The sequence below is a fragment of the Malurus melanocephalus genome, unplaced genomic scaffold (genome assembly GCF_030028575.1).
Source record: "Malurus melanocephalus ecotype Western Australia unplaced genomic scaffold, MMel_1.1 scaffold_78, whole genome shotgun sequence".
Taxonomy (NCBI): Eukaryota; Metazoa; Chordata; class Aves; order Passeriformes; family Maluridae; genus Malurus; species Malurus melanocephalus.
In genome coordinates this window covers 931,843-952,339 of record NW_026623310.1, presented here as the reverse complement: position 1 = coordinate 952,339, position 20,497 = coordinate 931,843, and the positions used below count along the sequence as shown (strand labels likewise).

At 41.6% G+C, this 20,497-nt stretch overlaps 1 long non-coding RNA gene across 10 annotated transcripts in view; it reads right to left on the bottom strand.

The window, feature by feature from the left end:
* Window positions 1-16,579: 16,579 nt before the first annotated feature.
* Window positions 16,580-20,497, bottom strand: part of LOC130574269 (uncharacterized) — an 86,379-nt gene continuing 82,461 nt past the window's right edge. For all 10 annotated transcript variants that reach the window (XR_008965409.1, XR_008965408.1, XR_008965405.1 and 7 more), the window contains one exon: window positions 16,580-19,801. This is a non-coding gene — a long non-coding RNA (uncharacterized LOC130574269). The remainder of the gene's footprint in view (window positions 19,802-20,497) is intronic.

Genomic DNA, 20,497 nt, shown 5'->3' with positions numbered 1-20,497 from the left:
TGCCCATGTACACCATGGCCCACCCCAGTTTGGAACACTGAAGGTACAAYAAAGCTCTTAAAGGGAAGTGAGCTGAGCCAAAGTGCCAAAATAACAACTCTATGTGAGCGTGGTTACACCCAGTTTTAAGGCAGTTACGACTGACCAGGGAGAGGGGGGTGGTTAAAGCAGGTTGCCTGTGTCATAAAATGTCAGTAAGCTTTTCATGCAGCCACCAGAAAAAGTCTTTTTGGGTTTTTGTTTTACACCTACAGAGTCTTACAAAATTCCCCTTAGCACCTTTATCATTCAGCATCACTCCAGAGTTTAGTCAGCCAAACCATACCCTTTCCCAGTGTTAGATAAACTGCATCTTGAAAACAGCACAGACACTAATATCACATCGTCCTAGACCTGAGCCACATGTGAAATCTCTATCCTGTTTTTCTACAGAGATGAGTAAGATTTTCCTGTGTAATTAATACATAATATCTTTCTGTGTATTTGTGTAAATATATAGAGCAAAGATACCACGGCAAAGATAACAACTTGCCAAAGCGTTTTTTGCATTCTTTCGAATATGGTTGTTTTACTTGCAGTTTACTGCATTTTAGTCATGTTTTGACGTTTGAAGAATTTTCACCTAAAACAGACCTTGTACCAATAAAAGAAGCAGACATAAAACTCATTGTAATAAGGAGCAGCAGTAAACAACTGATGTACTATTTATCACACATATTTATTAAGTATTAATGGAATAGAGTATTTAAGTAAAACTGGGATGTTTCTGGTTTAATTAATGGGGCTAAAATACATTTATTTAAGTTACTTGCACATATTTAACAGCAATAGTAATTATCACTGATACATATTTTTTGATAGATTTYGCCACTTTTAGGTGTATCACCATCTTAAAGACAAAAGATCTACTTCTCTAAGTACTGCATATTGTGAGGAAGGCTGCAAATCCTCTAATAACACCAAGATAAAAAATAATTTACAMAAACAAAAGAAAACAAAGTCCTCATTGAAAGAAGCCCATTATTGTCAGAACTGCAAAGAACTGTGAATTTTGTCAGTTTTGGATTCAATCCTTATTTAATAATTCAGAAATCATTTCAAAATTATCAAGTAGACCAAAATATTCAGTTTACCGAGTGTTTTTATAGAATGTGAGTTTCCTCATGATAAACTGAGATATGGGAACTTATTAAACAGCATGCTCTTGAGAAAAAAAGGAAAAAAAGTAATGATTCACTGATTTGTGAGCAATAAACAGGGGGCATGGAAAGATCRGAGTACACCTATAATATGGACAACCAGTCCTAACTGTATGTGTTGGGTTTGGACAGGAGGCATTTGTTCAAATGCATTCATTTGCAGCGGGAGGTTTTTCGTGTTGCTTTTCCTTGGACTCTCCCAGAAGTGTGACACTTCTGATCTTTTGCATGGATAGCAGTGGTTTTAATGCACCATTGGAAGCACTGGCACAGGGAAGGTGACAGGGAAGCTGTTTGGTTGCTTGACATAACCAAGCCAGGCAGAAAAACATTAACTCGGCTCCCCTTCTTTGAGCACGCCTAGCACGGGCCTTCCTCCTCTTCCTTCCCCCTTTTAGCCAACCCTTGTGCCTCCCAGCTTGAAGTTTTCATATTCAAAACAAGGCTGCTTGCAGTCACAGCTGCATCTGCAGTAACCGTGACACCTGCTCCCAGCAGTGCAATCCCTTTGCTCTCTCTCCTGTGGGTGGCCTTCTGCGAAGCTGTGCAGTTTATATTTATCACCATTTAATAACTGCAGGTCACATGAAGATAGCAGAGTTTACTAAGCACAGCTTTCTGTTTGCTCTGAACCTGAGCAATTACAGCAATGAAAACAGTTCAGCAATGTACCACCGCCTTGGTTCTTACCCTTTGTTCTCCCCTTTTTGGGATTCTTTTGATTCTTGAACACACACAGGCACAATGCCACCTGTGTGCCCTGTGACTGCAACCCACAAGTGCCAGCAGGTCACCCTGTCCCATTGCATGCTGTGGCTGGGAGCGCTCCGCCGAGGGCACGTTCAGGCATGAAGTCTGACCAGATAGGCCAAAGGAGTATGATCTGGAAGGGAAAAGGCAAAGGGTATTTCCCAGGAAAGGCTTGGAAATTTGAATTTTTGCCAGCTTTGTTTTGAATAATTATCCCTACTCGGGAACGCAGGCCGGGCTGTCAGTAGGGCGTTGTCTGGTGACACACAGAGGTTGTCTCCACATGCAGCAGCAGCATCCAAGATCCCCATGCGGAGCTCTGCTCTGTCACACACAGCCTGGGGCTGTGGCCCCTCTGTGAGGCCAGACACTGCCCCAGGGCTGGGCAAAAGAGCAGAAGTCTCTAGGCAGGGGCTAGGCAGGGACTAGGCAGGGACATGGAATGCCCGCTGTCCTCGTGGCACCTGTGGTATCATCTGACAAACCTTGCCTGTGCAGAAAGGTTCAATTCGGAGGCAAAAGCAAAAATAACAAAGTCTTTCATTTCAGAAASACAGTTCTAAATGCTTCCTGTTCTCCCCCACATTAGCAGAGCCCCATCCTCAGAACAAGGGTGAGAGGAATCCCATTCACTGGGACATGCTGCAAGCACAGGCATGGCACAAAAGTCTTCTCAATGAACAGCATCTGCCCCACTTGCACCGCACTCTCACATAGTCAGATGTGTCTGTGTCATACAGAAACTAGGTTAATGAAAGGGGTGTAGTGCTGTGAACCTTAATTTGAGCATTGTTTTGTACCTTCTGGGTCAAGATCTTAAGGTTTTTATCCATTCTGGTACAGATAGGAGTAGATCTGGAGGAGGTTTCCCTGAGTAAGGGCTAAGGCAGGAAACTGAGATTCAAGCCGGCTGCTGTGAGGGGGAAAAGACACCATCCTGAAAAATAAACCTTATCAGCCTTCAAGCATTACTATGTGTGCATGTTTTATTGTGTTCTTAGCTGCCCCCCTGAACCCAGCTTTCCCAACGGATACATCAGAACTTCAAGCTGTGAAGCTGCCCATACCCCACCTTCGCAACCACTCCAAGCCCCCCTCTCACTTGTTTAAAATAATAAACAAACAAGTCAGCACATTGTGCTGGGGGGAAGGTGATTCTGCTGCTGGTGTGGGCAGACACCCCATCCCTTGCCCGCCAACTCTCACATCTTCTTTCTGTCCAGAGACAGGGACCACTTTCCCAAAAGCCACTATTTGCAGCCTCCAGGGACAAGATGCACACTGACATTAAAAAACGCTATTGTATTAGAAGCTGTGGGAGAGCCGTGAGCAACATGAACCATAACTCTGGGCAGGTTACTCATGACTAACTCCTATGTGGGCCAGATCTTACTCTGCAAACACAGGGCAGGGGCCCAGGCTGYGCTTTCACACACAGCTCAGCCCAGCTAGAGTGAGAAAAGGGTGCTTTAGTCCTTGTGGCAACAAATCAGTGCACAGGTTATCTTTCTCAGGTAATCTCATACCGGTCATGCTTCCAGCAATTGCCTTTTACACTTGGGAGAGAAGGAAGAGGAGCCTCATGCAGCCCTAGGTCTGTCTTTAAAGGGAATATTGACCTTAAAAGGTGATCTAAAATTAAGCTAAACAAAATTTAATCTGTAAGACATCAAGATATATTCTCCCAACAGACTTTCAGGTGGCGGACCTAAGTTGGTTTACATGGTCTGTAAATTCAGGTTTACAGGTAAGATATTGAAATGCTGCTTGCTCACACTGAATGCCAACAGCATTGTGCTGCAGTACTTGTTTTTCCATCTGTATCTATTGTGTGGCCATCAGCACCAATTGTGGCTTATGTGGCCTGGGTTACAGCTTGTCTTCACTTTCTTCCTCCAAACTGTGCTCACTGGTACTGGCTATTTAAAAACAAGCCCATCAGCAAATTTAGAACGTCCTCTCACATCTGTACCTTCTTTTCCTTTCTGAAAACCTCCTGCTAAAATGCTGCTCAATACACCTAGAGAACAGGAGGAAATCAACATCATAAGATTGTGTTTTAAACCCAAGCGCCAACCAAAGAGATTCTGCAATATTAAAATTACATTTACAATGTGATAACAGCGTTTTGTCGGTGTGAATGGCACTGGCAATCATAAAGCAAACACCTTAGGCCATCTTTACTGAGTACAGCTCAAGGTATTGGTCCTGAGGGAGCACGAGTACTCCCGTGCTCAGCGGAGGAGCTGTGCTATAACATATCCACTGACCTGCTCTTGAACCTGCCACTTGCTGTTTTCCTCTTACAATCTAAATCTGGAAATGTGCTGTCTGGTCAATAGCGCTCTACCAGATCATCCAGCGAAATGCTCGGGATGCCATAAAAGCGTGCCTGTGCTTGCCGCGCCATAGCAAACCCACTTGTAAAATACAGCCCGAGCGCGGCTCGCAGCCTCGGGTAGCGCAGCCGGCGCATGTGCTGCTGCGAGGCACCTTTGTAATGCAGCCAGGCAGCAGCTGTGTGCATTGCAGACATTGTGGGTGGGTGGCTGTCTGTGTGCTCAACAGCTGTCCCCGCCGCCAAGCCAGGCCAGCGCCCGGCCTCCCCGGAGAGCGCCCGCACGGCTGAGCCGCACACCGATCTCAGAGCACCCCGTGAGAGCGGAGCTGCTGCTCGCACCCGTCCTCCTCGCTGGGGTTTTGAGGGATGTGGCTGCCTCGGTCACGGGGAGAGCCTGGTCAGCTGGGGTGCAGGGTTCAGCTCTGGGTAACTCGATCGCTGTGTCCATCTTCGCAAAAAATTACTGCAGAGACCAACAATTTTGTGGACATATTTATGTTTAAAAATAACAGGCAGTAAACTTCAGCTTTGTAGTTTTGCTGGTTTTACTCCAGCCCTGAAGTTCAGTCAAATCCATGCATTTTGGTGAGCCTGCCTTTCAGCAAATCCTGTGTGTGGACCCTGGTTTCACTGAAGTCATACGCACGTTTGTGACTTCAGCCCTTTTAAAGGCTGCTATTAATCCCTCATAAACCTTCTTACCTTACACCACTGAGTAAGAAAACCAGCCCTGAGTTTTTGTTACCAAAAAMAGTCCAAAAGCCTTGATTACCAGGTCTCCTTGATCTGCCACTAGTGGAGGGATGATCTTGGCCACATTTGTAGAAGCTTCTGCTTTGAAGTGTGAGGGGGCAGGCCGGCATCTCAGAAATGTGAAGCTCCAGAACTGCATCTTCTCACTGCAATTCAGAAACCACTGCAGCAGCTGCAGAGGCCACCGAAGGCTTGGATGGCAGCGAGCCCCAAAGRTACAGGCAGCCAGAGAGAACAAAGTGCATGACCTCACCTAAAACCACCCAAAATCACCCTGCATCTTTCTATTGACTTCARCGATCTTTGCCTCCCTCCCTGAATGAGTAACATGGATCCTGTGAGCAGGGAGCATTTTTCACTGTGAATTGGCATTTTTTTCAGGCTGTATTTTGCACTGGCACTTAAATAGCCTTAAGCAAACTGTTGACTTGTTGACTCTTCTTAAGTTGTAATGTGTCACTTACAAAGCCTTTAAGTAGAACCATACTCTTCATTCATTCTGATAAAACACTGGAGTTTTTAAAGCTGCATTATATGCATGAAAGCACCAATTGTGGAAGTGAAACCTCCTTTTTCTTTCCCAGGGTAACTGGTGAGCTTTACTGGATTTTTCCATTGGTGATGTGCTCTGGCCACGGAGGCAGGTCTGTGGCCCTTTGGGGAACAGGGGGTGGCAGAGTTGGGCACACGGAGATCTGGATCTTCAGGACTATTTTGGGAGCCCAGAAAACATGAATGTGGGGGCTGACTTTAAAAACAGCATCTTCTTTCCAACTGTCAGTGCTGAAGCTCCAGCTCAGAACACAGGGAACCCAACGGTGTAAGTGAAGGTTAAGCAGCTTCAGTGAAGGACTGGAAAGCCATAGCTCTAAACCCTTCCACAACATCTGACTAAACAAAGAATAGGACTTCTTATAGGCTTAATGTCATACTGAAGGGGATTTTTCTAGGTTTGGAAGAGTAAAGAAAGATGGAAAAATGAACAGAATTTTTTTTAAAATTCTAGTCTTCTTTTATTTTTTCATATCAAAATATTCATTTCTTTTTTYTTCTCTCTTCATCTGGCAAAGCAGCTGTGCTGCCCCCAAGGAGAGGCAGGCATAGGTTAGCTATTGGGGCCACCTGGGCAAGCCTTTCTTGGTGCCTGGCTGAGGTCCTTTCTTAGCCATGAGGCTGCTCTACCTTGCCTGGAAACACCTTTTAAAAGCACACTGAAAACAGGAAAGGAAAAKGGAATTACATGAAGGATTTCTGTCCTGCTTGCTCCCTCTGGCCTAACAGACAGGAGAGGAAGGCAGAGGAGAAAGCAAGCTCAGAGGAGTCTCAGCRGATGCTTCTGTGCTGCCTCAAAGCCCTCTCGGTGTTTTCTGGCACACTGAAGCTATCTCAGAGCCCACAGCCAGCGGCAGCACCGACACCATGGGGCTCGGCCAGCCTGACACCCGGCACAGCTTTGTGACACCAGAGCTGCTCCACTTGGATGACAGCAAACAACAAGCACCAGCACCCACGCTTCTCAGCAGGGCTCCAGGGTTTGGCAAGGCGACACAGGTCCTTCTTGGGGACCTCTTTATCCCCTGAAGAAACCAACRAAGAAGCCAAAGGAGAGATGTAGATCTGTTGTTTCCAATGAGGCCTACGGGCCGATGCCAGAAAAAAACCAAATGATTAATTGCACATTGTATGAAATTATCACATCTTAAACTGTGTGTTAGGAAGTGTCCAGAAACAGTTATTTTCATTACCCACTGAGGACCATCTATCTAGCAACTGGTGGACTTTGGAAGTTGTTTCATCAGTGCTTGCCAGACGCCCACTTCTCTTATCAGACCCTTGCTCCCAGGGAGCACCGGGCTGGGATAGCCCTCCTATGCTCACAACTTCTTTTTGGATCACAGTGACTTCTTTATATTCACGAAATCTTTATTAGCCCCCAGAGGCACCAGATAAAGACAAAAGACCATAAAAACATCCATAGGAGGTCAGACCAAAGGTCCCTCTAGTCCAATATCCCATCTCTAAAGCTGACAATGGGGAAAAGTACAGGACTAGGGCACATCTRTAGTAAAATTACCATGATATACTTAATCAACCTCCAGTGATTTGGAGGTCAGGGCCTTCCTGACCCAGATATGATATGTTTGTTTTTGAAGGCAGAAAAGGATTTGAACCTCTATTCCAAGCATTTGAATGCTACAGGAAAAAAAACACTTAATTCAGCTGGTGAGAGAAATAAAAGTTCACTATAAATACACAGTTGGTGGAAGCAGACCAAAAGTTCATTTCAAAGGCTGAGACATTATCTCTGAGAAAACACCCAGCTTTCTGAGGCCAAGAAGCATCTTTTAGCCTGAGAGGCTCCGACTGCTCAGCATTCCTGAAACAGCGCTCACCCAGACCACTTCTTTCTTCCAGCTGATCCTCCAGGACAAAACAGGGAGGATGAGGAGCTCTTAGCATATAGGGCTGGGGCATCTGAAGCCTTCGCCTCCAATAATTCAGTCAAATGCTAAAGTTTTCCTCAGAATAAATAGCAGGTTAGGTAGGTGTTTCCTTCAGGCACCAGACCAAAACAGGATCTCATCCTGCAATGTGGCGAGCAAGTGAATTATYCACTGGCCAGGGCACAGCTACCCCAGCTGCAGTTAATGCAAGGAAGTAGCTCAGATGTTGAAGTCAAGGGGTTATCACAGCAGCCCAAATTCCGGCCAGACTGTTGGGCAATGCCTGCAGGCTCAGCAAGTGAGTGCCAGCGACATCCCCGGACCATACAGGTCCAGCAAAATGAGCACTGTCACCGGCAGCGCTCTGACCCTGCTCATGAGGACAGACACCACAATAGGTCTCAGCAGCAGCAACAACAAAAACAAGCCCAGGTCCCTCCACCACATAAAAGGCTGCACAAACATTTGTTCCCCTGCAACCTTTCTGCAGGGCCCTGGCGCTCACATGAAAGAGCAATGGCACTTCAGACCTACCCCACTTTTCTCTGTCAGCCACCACATCCCTTATTGAAATAATTTCCTGTTTTATTTTTAAGATTGCTTCTGTCAGAAGCTGTTGCTGGTGTGGGGGTGGGGATGGGAAGGTGGTGTCTGCCCAGAGAGCACAATAGCCAGCTGTCACCTCCTTCCCAAGGTGGCTTTTACTGTTGCTGCTCTGCCAACAGCATGGTGGAAAGAGGGAACACCGTGAGGAATAAAGAGAGAAGGATGCTTGTCACTTCATAGAATCTCTCCCAGAAAATCAGGAAAAACAAGCTTGATAGGACACTAGGAAAGAGCAGATTTGATGTTTTGTTTTCTTCCTGGTGCAAGAAAACAAAAGCTGCAAGGGACAAGAGTATCTGTTTGAGGGCGAGTCTTTGGATAGGGATTGGAACAGAGATGCAAAAATCTACATTCTGGTCAGCAAGAGTGGCAGTTGGCATAAATGTCCCCTCTCCTTATAGCAGGCATAAAAAAAAAAAAAAAAAAAAAAGGAAAACTCAAACTAAAATGATGCTAAATTATATTGTTAAGCTGCATTATTCCCGGTATTGCCTTTACCTCTGGGTCCCAGGTTCATGCTCAGTTTAGACTAGGACAAGTCTGTTGGTCCATCATGACCTCCCATGAGGCTTTTTTATTTGTCTTTAAAATATCCATAACAAGTGGCATGGTTTGAGTGAGATGAGGCTCAGGTCATAAGRCAGAACTGAAATTAGTAACAAACCAGCTGCTGGAAATTATTTCACAGACTCTGGAACAAACGACTTGGTTTCACTAGGGGCCACTGTGCAGCACAGGATGGGCCCTTTGCACAGGGCTGGCAAGAAGGACCAGCGTCACATTGTGGGCACCACTCGTGAGAGGTGGGTACATTTTGGAGCAGCAAATTGATTTGAGAATAGCCAAGATTTTTTTCAAAGGAACTTCTTAAAAATTCACCAGCAATCCCATTCTGAAGCCCGAGTAACTGTGAAATTCAGCTGGTTGTTTTTTGGTTTTTTTTTTAATGCCAGAACTCATGTAATTTTCATGGCTGTGAATCAGAACATCTTCATTCTTGTGGCATGTTTTTCACTTTTATGAACACTAATTTCACTACATTTTTAGAGTGGTGACTTTAGCCACAGCGTGGCTGCTGCTAAGTTCCCACGGCTACCAGTAGGACTTTTATGTGGGAAATCTGTGGGCAGCAGGGAGCCTCCCTGTTTGTATCAATATGAACTTCCCAAGCACATCAGACTGACATTTTCTCAGCCCCAGTCAGAGCACACATGCTCTCACTTAGAGTTCTCTTTTCCTAAGCTAAAGGACATGTGTGATCATTTTAATTTTGTCAGTTTTCTAGCAGGCCCTTTGCACACAGAGAAATCCTGCACAAATGAGGGATTTTTTTCTCTCCAGCCAGCAGGAGCCCAATCCTACAAACTGCCGAGTGCCAGCTGTAAGGCCCTAAGGGACTCGAGCAAACACCAGGACATCCTGGTATGAGGCATCCTTCCAGCTTTCACGCTCCCAACATTCTGGACACCCTCGGAGCTGCAGATTCCTCGGCACCATTGGAGATCAGGCTGTCAGTGCTGGCAGGTCATCATTGGCACGGCCGTCCACAAGAGTTTCCCAGCCTTTACTCAGCGGCTACGCATTCCACAGATGACCAGATACAAACACATCTCCTGTGCTTGCATACTGGAGCACTTTCTGCAGCTGGGTAATGACTCGAAGAGGACATTAGAAGCATATATATTGTCTGTCCCACTTGTAAAAAAAAAAAGAGGTTCTTTTTTTTTTTCTTCTTTTTCTTCTTTTTTTTTTTTTTTTTTTTCTCTCAGAACATAAAAATGTAGTGGGAGGGCAAAGGGTGAATTGTATGGCTTCAGCTTTCTTAGACATGATATATTGCAGAGAAAACTTAGCCATGGTGGGGCACTGTGTTCAGACAACCTTCAGAGGAGCTCACATAACCCATGGACACTACAGGACCAGTGATCATATGTTACTATTGATTCCTATTGGCAGAACTGCAACCACAGTAAATGTGGAAAGGTTTCAGATCCATAATCACTAATAAGAGGCATCCATACTCAAGAGAGTGAGGCACTGGGAAGAAGGGAAGCAGAGAGAGATGCCCCAGCTTTGCATGAAGCTGAAGCCAAGAGAAATCATTAAACCCTGACCCTTCAAAACACTCACAGCTCCCCCTTTTCGATTCAAAGCATTCAACTCCTTTATGAACCCATCCTTTGGCAGCTGCTGCCACTCTCCCTCTTCGTACCTGGCTGCAGGTGATGTCCACAACACCCTGCTCTGGGCATATTCCTCAACATCATACCACGTATCCCACATGAGGACACCAATACTGTGAGATAGGCTGCTCTTCAGCTCACAGTGCGAATGTCAACATGTAATTTAGAGGGCTTGAAATGGAAAAGAAAATATAAAGCTGAAGGTAGCTTCTACTGTTGTTGCAGCCAAGATAGCCTCAGGCTGCAAGTGTGGTGAGGTTTGGAGGGAAGCCATATCTTTCCCAAGACCAACAGACATATTTGGGTGAAAAGAAGATAGCCTTCCACTAGCTCAAAACTGTCACTTTTGGGTTTTAAAGCTCTGAATGTTTCACTGTTAAAACCTGGAAATTCTTTTCCCAAGCACAACTTGCTTGCTGTCATGGTCATTGTGAGCTTACAGCAGAAAAAAGGAGCGTTTGATCAGCTGCTGAGCACAGCACAGGGTTGTGCTGTCACTTCATGATCAGAGGGCATGTCAAAMCCCCCTGACCCAGAGAGCCAATGGGGAGAGCAAAGGTCTCTCCAGCCTAATGCTAAAACATGTCACCTTTTGGCAGTGCTTTATTTAAAATGGACCCTCAGGACAATGAGGATTTTTTAGGAGTGCAAGCATTGGAGAGTATACAGCAAAATTCAGGAGCTGTGAGGTGCACCAGGAAGATTTATCACAGAGGGTTTGTTTACTTCTCTGACATCAGGACAATGATTAAATATTAATTAATTAATTAATATTAAACCTGTTAAAAGATGCACTGAGCCATTTGCAATCTCTCCTATTTTCATTATCTCAGGTAATAAGACTGGTGGCACATTCCAGGCCTGTTTCAATCACCTTTCAGGGAAAGTCAGAAAGCGAAACATTTGGAGACACCACACCTAGATCAAACTTCCCACTGAAAATCTTCACCAAGGGCTAGTGTAACCACTAGTGCAAGAATGCCAAAAAGATGTCTGTGTTGTCTGTAACTTAGCCCTTTTGCTTTTTTGAAGGCACTGTCAGTGTCTGCATGTGCACATCTGCATGTTTTCCCTTTGCTGCTGAACTCCTTGGTTAAAGAAGCCAGATTAGATAAAGGTATCATTTACCACCATTTCTAAAAGCCATAAGAAAATAACTGGACAGCTAKGAAAGAGGAGACCCATACACAACCTCTGCAAGAACACAGGCTTTTATGGCACTGTGCTATGAACCTCCAGGTTATGATGTCCCCAGACACCCACTGCAGGGGGAAGAAATGGAAACACTTCAATCAGAACAGCTTCAACACCTCGCTGTGTTCACCTGTTCCAGAAATCCCCCCAGTCTCGGCAGCCCTGATGTCTCAGTGACTCCTTAGGGACATTAGGAAAATGCTCATCTTCAGGGCATGATTCTTACGGACATGGTTTTGCTGGGGTCCTCAGGGCTTTTAGCCCTCTGAGTCAGCAGCCAACTGAACACTCTCTACTGATCCCCTGAGCTCAAATACCCTCTGGGCAATCCCACCCAAATCTTCAGGGAGAAGGCGCATGTGGAGGTGAGCCAAGTGTTGGGCTGGTGAGGGTGGGCTGCAAATTGAGAAATATGCAGAAAAATAAAGGGGAGCAACAAAAACGGAGCAGAGAAGAAGGTCAAAACTTAGGTTTCAAAAATTGCAAGAACTTTCTGGTATSGAGTCATATGAAGGGAAAGTGGGTGGCTCTTGAGACACAGTAAAAATGAGATTAACTCACCTACGAAATTCTCAGTCATCCTCCTCTTATAACCACTGCCAGGAAGTATGAATAACCAATCTAAATTTAAATAGAACAAAAGAGAAAATACTATACAGGGTGACTGATCTACAAAGAAACCATGAATTCGCTCTTTTAATAATTAAAACAATCCAACAAGTTTTCCAAAGCACTCATCTCTTGTTCATGAAATAAAAGACTATCTTCACTGCCCATGTATGCCAAGTGTGCTGCATTATCTGCCCAGATAATTGCATTATTTTTCCCATTTGGATGAAATTACATTTTGTGAGAGTGACAAAGTAATTCCCCAAGAGCCAGTTATTTCTCTGCTTAGAAAATACCATGTGCAATTATTCCATTCATGGAAGAATTGAAATGCTTTAACTACCTACTTGCTCATACTTTGTAAATTATGGAAGAAAAAAAAAATGTTCATTGCCACTACCAGCATGAGACAAATGTTTTACTGCATATGACCAGGGCTGGCAAATTTTCCACCCCAAGCCCATTAGAGTTCAACTTGGGACAAGCCTTACTTTTTTTTTTTTTTTTTTTTTTTTTTTTTTTTTTTTTTGACTTCTTGCTGTGCAGAACCAGTGTACTCCCACATCTCAGCTAAAACCAGATTTCTAGATATCTTCACTCTTGGATATTTTTAATGTGTTTACTTCACTGAATATTAGAAATMTTAGTAATATCTCTGTTTCAAGAGCTCTCCACCAGATACTGCCTGAAATGTAGCTCTCTGGGAGCCATTTGGAGAGACACTGTTTTTAATCCCTTTCAGCATAACTTTTTCACACAAGTCAGTGAATGTAGATTCTCTGCAAAATAAGTCAAGGTGGTAGGAATGAGTTCACAAGCAAAACTCTGCATGAGTCAAACTGTCCCCCAGCTACCACATTAAAYTGTGTTGATAACTGAGATTGCCAAATGCCATGAAGGGGGCTTTGGCACATTAGCATCCTGAGATTCTCCCTGAGAAAGGGAGTCTTTCTCAGACGTGAGTGTGGTCTGAAGTCCATTAAAGCCTTTTAATCACTCTTTATCTGGCTTTAGGAAAGGAGGGCAGTTTCGGCTGTTGCTGAGTTCAACTGAGTGTATTGAAACAACCAAAGTCGTTGAACAGTCGCTGCTGCTGTGATGGAAACAGAGGAGGAAGCGGAGCTGAAGGGATTTCTGAGAAATGTCACAAACCAGTTAACYGGGCAGGAACTGGACAACCTATCGAGCCATAAGGAAAGAGGCTGCTTTCCAGAGATATGCCACCTACAGCCGTTTTGTCTTTCAGTGCTCCAGTAATCAGATCCATACATATGGATTAAGCTACTGGGCAAGAAAAAATATATCATTCAACAATGTCCATAAATTACAGACATAATCAAAGTTTTTTAAAAGCATCTGTTTCTGCACCACTATGAAGAGCAACTCCTGACTGAAAATTAATAGTATATACTTTACTGTGCCTTTGTATAGAACCTCAACAAGTCTAATTTCGTTTTAAAATAATGAATATTTGCCTTAGAGAAACGGGAAATTAGCCCTCTCTTTTTCATGTTTCAGAACAAAAGCACAAGCTTTGAAGTCCTGTGTTTGCAAAAGAAACCATCGTAGCCTGTTAAAACGAGTTTTTGGTAGTGAAAAGGTTAACTAATTTGGTTTCCCCGATAAGTTTATCTATGATCAGAACTGAGTCAAACAGAAAATACTCCTACAAGATGTGACCTTTTACTTGTATCCCACACTGAGATAATATACTTAAAATGGATATCAATAAGAACTTTGTTTTAAAAAGTGTATTTAAAATAAATTACTTCTAAATAACAGAAACTGTTTTCAATTAGCCCTGTTAAAGGAAATCAACTAGAAAGTTATGTATGCTTTTTTATTTTCTTTATATAAAGTATACCCAGGAGTCCTATGATAGCAGCACTGCTCAAACTATGCACTACCTTTATATTTATTTCTTATCAAAATAAACTTAACAAATTAGATTTGTTTTTACAGCACTTTATATCCAATAATGACAATGTTGTATTGGTCCCAGGATAAAAACAATGAAAGTAGCAGCTGAGTGGTATTTTTATTAAGAGTTAACAAAAATGTCTTGTGCAAACAGAGTATATAAAGAAAATTAATTCCATAATTCCTCATGATGAAGGCTTTCTTCTCTTTTTTTCTTTTTTTCTCACAATATCAATCTCATTTGGAAAGACCATTTTGAGGGGAAAACTTTAAGTTTCACCATGACTTACTCAGCAAAATGATATGGCTGAACTTAAGCATTGCTGACTGCTAGGATTTAAGATTAGGACCTGGCAAATGTTTTCATAACTTAATACTTTTTAAAACAAAACCTGTTTGTTACTGAAGATTTTGGGAGYCCAGAGGAAATATAATCTAAAAAAATAACAAAACTAAAGGTCCAAAGAGATGTTTCTTCTTTTTCCCATTTTTTTAATTTCTTCTACCTTAAACTGGTTCCTCCATACTACTATTCTAGAGGCCTTTTTACTGGTGCTAGATTCAGATGTATCCAGCTGTATCCACCATACAGCTCAGCAAGAGTCCATGTTTTCCTCCAGCAGCAGAAAAATGGCAGGGCTAGTAGTCTAGGATTTGTTACTAAAAATGAGTCCTTATACCAAAAAAAAAAAAAAAAGGAAATTAGAGCATTGTTTAGAACATATGGTTTGCTGCTATTAGGTTAACAGTGGAAAATCTCATTACTTTTAAAGTTAATTTTATTTTGTGGTGAGATTGTTCTCTRGACTGAAGCAGATTTTGTCTTAAACACAGCCTCTAATCCTACCTCATAGTCTTCTGTTCAGCAAGTCACTCTATGCATGGCTTGGCTAGATGCATGGTTKAAGACAAGTGATGAATTCAGTGGAAAGAAGGAAACAAAATAACTTTTTCTCCTATTTGCCTCTGCAGCTGCTAGCAGGCATTYGTGGGCCATCTTCTCCAGCTCTTGCTCTAACTACTGGACTTGTCCAATAAAGATCTTGGGATAAAGATGTTCTTTTAGCAGTGCTAACAATGTTACTCCCTCTAATTCAAGATTAGAATGCTCTGACAGGACAAATTAGAGGTTAGACAAATTCTAACACCAGCTCCATGCAGAAAGCACCATGGAGAAGTAGGGGTGTAAGAAAAGTGCAACATGGTCTGATGATCCATGATCTGAAAATTGAAACAGAGAAGAAACTAGAAGCCTCTGAAGATTTCTAGCGCAGATTTCTTTTCAAATCTTGCAGCAAGATCTTGAAACAACTAAGCTGACTTCTGACTTTTCACTGAGGCTATAATGATTTACAGTAACAGAGAACCAAATCTGAAATTTGAGGGGAAAATAACCCCAAGACAGAAGCCTTCTTTGTAGCTTGCATGCTATATATGCATGCATATATAAATACATGTATCTTCTACTCACAAGTTATGATGACTCAGGTCTAAACCCTCATGGTTTAAAACACAAAGTGAGATTCAGAGTCACATAATATTTGCATTCCACTAACAGTCCAATGTTTTGGGGCTTTTTTTGGTAACATATGATCATACCTCATGAAATTCACTCTTGAGCCATTATACTGTAAATTCCACTCACAATAACGCTCGTGTAACTCAAGTCTGTGAGCTGTATTACAAGACACCCTTAAAACTTCATACTCAGCCATTCCCCTTGCACTTTTATAGATACCAGTTCACCAGGAAAATTTGACTCAGGAATAATCAAAATACATGCACACAACATCACTAATTATTTTGCTTTTTTTTTTTTTCTGAATATCACTCTAGCTCTTCTCAACTAAATTGCCAAAGTATGGAGCTATATCTAGAAGCTGGCTCCCTTAGCCCCACTGCTGCTGAGGTCTTGCTTCTCCCTCAGTGATAATTTAGAAAGCTCAGGAGTTCAGTCCCTCAGTTTTTTGGGGGAAAGGAAATGGACCAGCTGCCCAACAAACAAAAGGGTTCTGACCTGTCTGAACTCATACATACTCAGCAATGCTCTGTTAAAAGTGTCTCTGTCTGTCATGGTTTAACCCCAGATGGCAATCAAGTACAACACAGCCACTTGCTCACTTCCCCACCTGCACCAATGGGGAGGTGAATTAGAAAAAAAAAGTAAACCTCTTGAGCTGAGATGAGCAATGATTGAAACAAAAGAAAATATTAAGATAATAATAATTGTAATGAAAATACCTTGGGGACCAAGGGGGTGTGTAAATAAAATCCAGCAGAAACAAGTGATGCTCAATACACTTGCTTCACACACTGACAAGTGCCCAGACCATCCCCAAGCAGTGATGAGTAGCTCCCAGCCAAACTCCAGCAGTTTATATACTGTGCATGATGTTCTTTGTAATGGAAAATCCCTTTGGCCAGCTCAGGTCACCCATCCTGGCCATGCTCCCTCCAGCTTCTTGTGTACATGCCCACTGGCAGAGCATGAGACAGTGAAAAGTCCTTGATTCACAGTAAGCATTACCTAGCAACAATTAAAACATTGTTTAATGTTTAATTATCAACATAATTCTCATACTAAATCCAAAACACAGCACTGTACCAGCCAGCTGAAACCAGGACAATATCAGTGCAGCTCATCAGTTTGTTTCAAGCCAGTTACACTAAAATTTTGCAAAAACTGAAAACAGARCAGAGGACTGCTCACTTCCCCAGTATGAATGCACTACAGGATGAGGGGTCTGATCTTCACAAGGACATGAGCCTGCAGCTCCCATACCAGCTAGGAAGAGCAGCAGGTGTTTAGCACCTCTGAAATATCAAGTTTCGAACTTAAAGCACGTGAATCCTTCAATGACCTCCAGGTGGTGAAGTGGCTATCCTCCTTTTSGGACTAGGAGCCATTTAGAGTATTGATAAAGATTTGGGAAAAAAATTCTCAGTGCTGGATAGAAGTATAAAAAACATACAAACTGGAATTTGGGTCWTACCAAAATTCCTCATTTTACAGATGAACAAAAGCTCAGTGTAACTAACTTAGAACTGAGAAAATCTCATCTATTGTCAGATTTCAAATGTATAAGCCAAAACAGGGAATGAGTGTGAGACTTTACTTCAACAAGAGGGTGAAGCTTTAGAGTTGTGACATTTATCTGTGGCATGGGGTTGTGAAACCAACTCATTTTTGACATCTCACACATGTGCAGTTGAAAAGTGAACTTGCTGAAAGGGGTTATTTCAAGAGCTGAGTGAAACTAGCTTGCTCAGTTTGAGTTTTTTGTTAACTTTGTTATGTTTTGCTTCATACAGTTCTATACTCCAGGAATTTTGTTTCGAGTTTTAGCTTCAACCAATGTAAAACTGATTGTAAACCGCTGTATTTTGACTTTTCAAGTTGAAACTATATCTCACATGGAAAGTTTCAAAAGCCAAAGTGCAGASAACTGGTAGTTTGGGATAGCTCAGCTTGTGTTCAAGCCGACTGACTGAGGGTTAGAGACAAAATCTACTTACAAGCAGTGATACTGATACCTGGATTTTCTGTGCAGTCCCATGTCTGCATGAAACTACTCAAACACATTCAATTTTATGTCATTTTCTCCCAGGAATAATAAAAAAATTTACAGARTTTTCAGATTAAACTAACTTTACATACTGGCAAATTTGTAACTTTTTTATTAATAATGTGTTTCTAACTAGTCCCAATAAGATTATTACAAAGGCTTTTTCAAACAGAAATCCAGACATACAGATAACACTGTTTTCTGGTAAATGAATGCTGGTTGTTTACCTATACCTTATCAAATAGTATTTGCCAGAAGCAGCATGGCAGTGTCCAGAAACACCTTCCTGACTGAAGTTTTCCTTTATTTTCCATATTAAAGTCCTTAGCAGCCCATCAGCCCAATTGCTAACACATTGGAATATTCTAAATACCCACAGAATATAATTTCTGCCTGATTTACAACAGCACTTATTATCATATTTCCATGATCATAATTTAACTTTCCACCGTATTAATAACTAAGACAAATTTTACCTAGCAAGCAATCTAAACCCTCGAACTTGACAAAAATATCCCGTGCTTATTTCTCTTTCTAACCATCAAAGAAGGTCACTATGACAACCCTGGGTATCAGCATTTTTCCTGTGTGATTCACTTACACCAAGCCAACCCTCTAGACCTACATTTTCCTTTTCTGAATTTCTGCTTAACCAATAGAATCAACAGCTCCCCTTCTCTGTGGGCGGTGATAATGTCAGCCCAAATTACCTTTCTCTATAGGGAAATACTAACATTTAACTCTTTAAATTTAAACCACATGTATTTTGGTCTCATAACTGCACTCTGTATTAACTGCCTTTTGTTATTAATTTGCATCACTAAAAATCTTAATGAAACCAGTTATTGGAAATGTTAAGTGCAGTAGACACCTAAAGTTYGTGTATGAGCTAACATATTTAAATGGTGACTGAATATTTCACCCAACCATTGTAAACACATTTTCAGAATTACCGATGACACAGCTCTGCACATGTTCAGTGTAAAGCAGTGTCTCAGAAGAGCTGTTCTCTCCATCCCCTTTCAGGGAACATAAGCAATAGCTTTCAAATGGTTTCCATCTCTTACCTTCACCTTGTGGAGAAACAAAAAGTGTCATTTAAGTGCTGCCTACATGAGGCCTTCACCAAGAAGAGCAAATTCTGAGTGTGGTGATCACATCCAGTTTCCCTGCTGGTGCTCCCTGTGAGAGGCACTGCCACAGCACACGGTCTTTGCGTGCATTGCCATCAGGTCACCACAAATACACAGCTGCCAGTGTAGGAGAAACATTGCCATTTGGGACAATTACTCTGGGACTTCTTGTTCAAACAACACAAACCACAGATTCAGTGGTTTCCCCAAACTAAATTGTTCCTCAGTAAAATTTAACACAAGTGCAAATATTAAAAAACTAATATATGAATTAGCTAAAAATGCAATTGTACCAAAAACTGGTGGGGGGAGGTGGAAAGACTGTATAAACTTTTTCAGTCTTTTCTGTAACCTCTAGAAATGAAACATTTATTTAATGTTTACACACATGATTTAGGTCATATTTACACAATTCTATACTTATGGTCATTGTTTTAATTATACATTTCATGTATATTCATGTAATTAAACATTTCATGTTTCATCATATAGATGTGTTATTCAATACATGTAAAAAATGTCAAAAAAATATCTTTAGAACAGTACTTTTTAAAATAGATACCAACTCCCAGGTACAAATTAGCACTGCCTTTTTTTAAAATCTGAATTCTGTAGCAAATTCCATAAATTATATGTTTCACCCCCCAGAATACCCACCAGTCCCCTGGACTAATATTAATAAAAGGTATGTATTTTCCCAGTCAGTCTGGGGAAGACTACAGAGGCTGGCAAATTATATGTTTAAAAACAGTCATCTGAGATAGTTCCATCACATTCGGATATTCTGTGGCTTTGGTCACAAATTTCAGGGTGCTTAGGTAGTCGCTCTCCAAGGCTTCCCATAATGTTCATTCTTTCTCATTTCACAGTCTTTCAATTAATTCCCAGTCCATAAACTTTTATCACATGCCCTGGTATTTGGAAAAAACATTTAAAATGTTATTATACCCTTCTTAAGAAACAAACCATTCCCARTTCTCTGTAGGAGTTTTCTTCCGTCTTCATTCAAGCTCAGATTCCCAGTGATCAGAGGTGAATGACACCAAAAGTGTCTCTGTTTCTTGTTTCAAACAACCATTACAGCCATGCCTTGGGAGTCCTTCCTGAAAAAGATTGATAAATACTTTTTAAAAAAAATGAGTACAGGAAAACAGTTCTCTGTTTTGCTTGCGAACTATAAAATTAACATTGTACATTACTAAATCAGATTTTATGAATGCTTTGTAAGTCATCATCCATCATGATTTTTTTCTGTAAAAACTTCATTTCTTTAGCTTCTTCAAAAGTAGTCCAAATTCCTATCAATCATAATGCTAGTAAGTGATTTTAAAAAGCTCACAGGAAAGTGTTCTCTGTCTACACAACCTTAATTAATGTCCATGGTGAATTTTATCCAGAATTCACTAGTTTCCATTAGCTTTAATTTTATTTTAAGAAGAGTTATATATTTTATACACATTSAATATATAATTTTTGTACATTATATACAACAAATTGTTCTTGTTATAAAATAACAATTCAGAAATGCTCAGCCCCACATTGTGCCATTTTTATGTAACTACACTAACTAGTACATTCAAGGTTTTTAACTTGCCTCTTATTCAACAGACCATCGCAACTGGACCTGATTAACRTAAGTTTCTAATTGTGTGTGTAATTAATGTATTCTTTAATTTAATTTCTTTAATTAAAGAAGTATTTCTTTAATACCCTCTATCCGAGTGTCTTGGTACCTGAAATTATTACTTTCTTCAGCAAAATTAGTTTGCTGCGTCATGCGCGAAACTGGGAATTAGGCT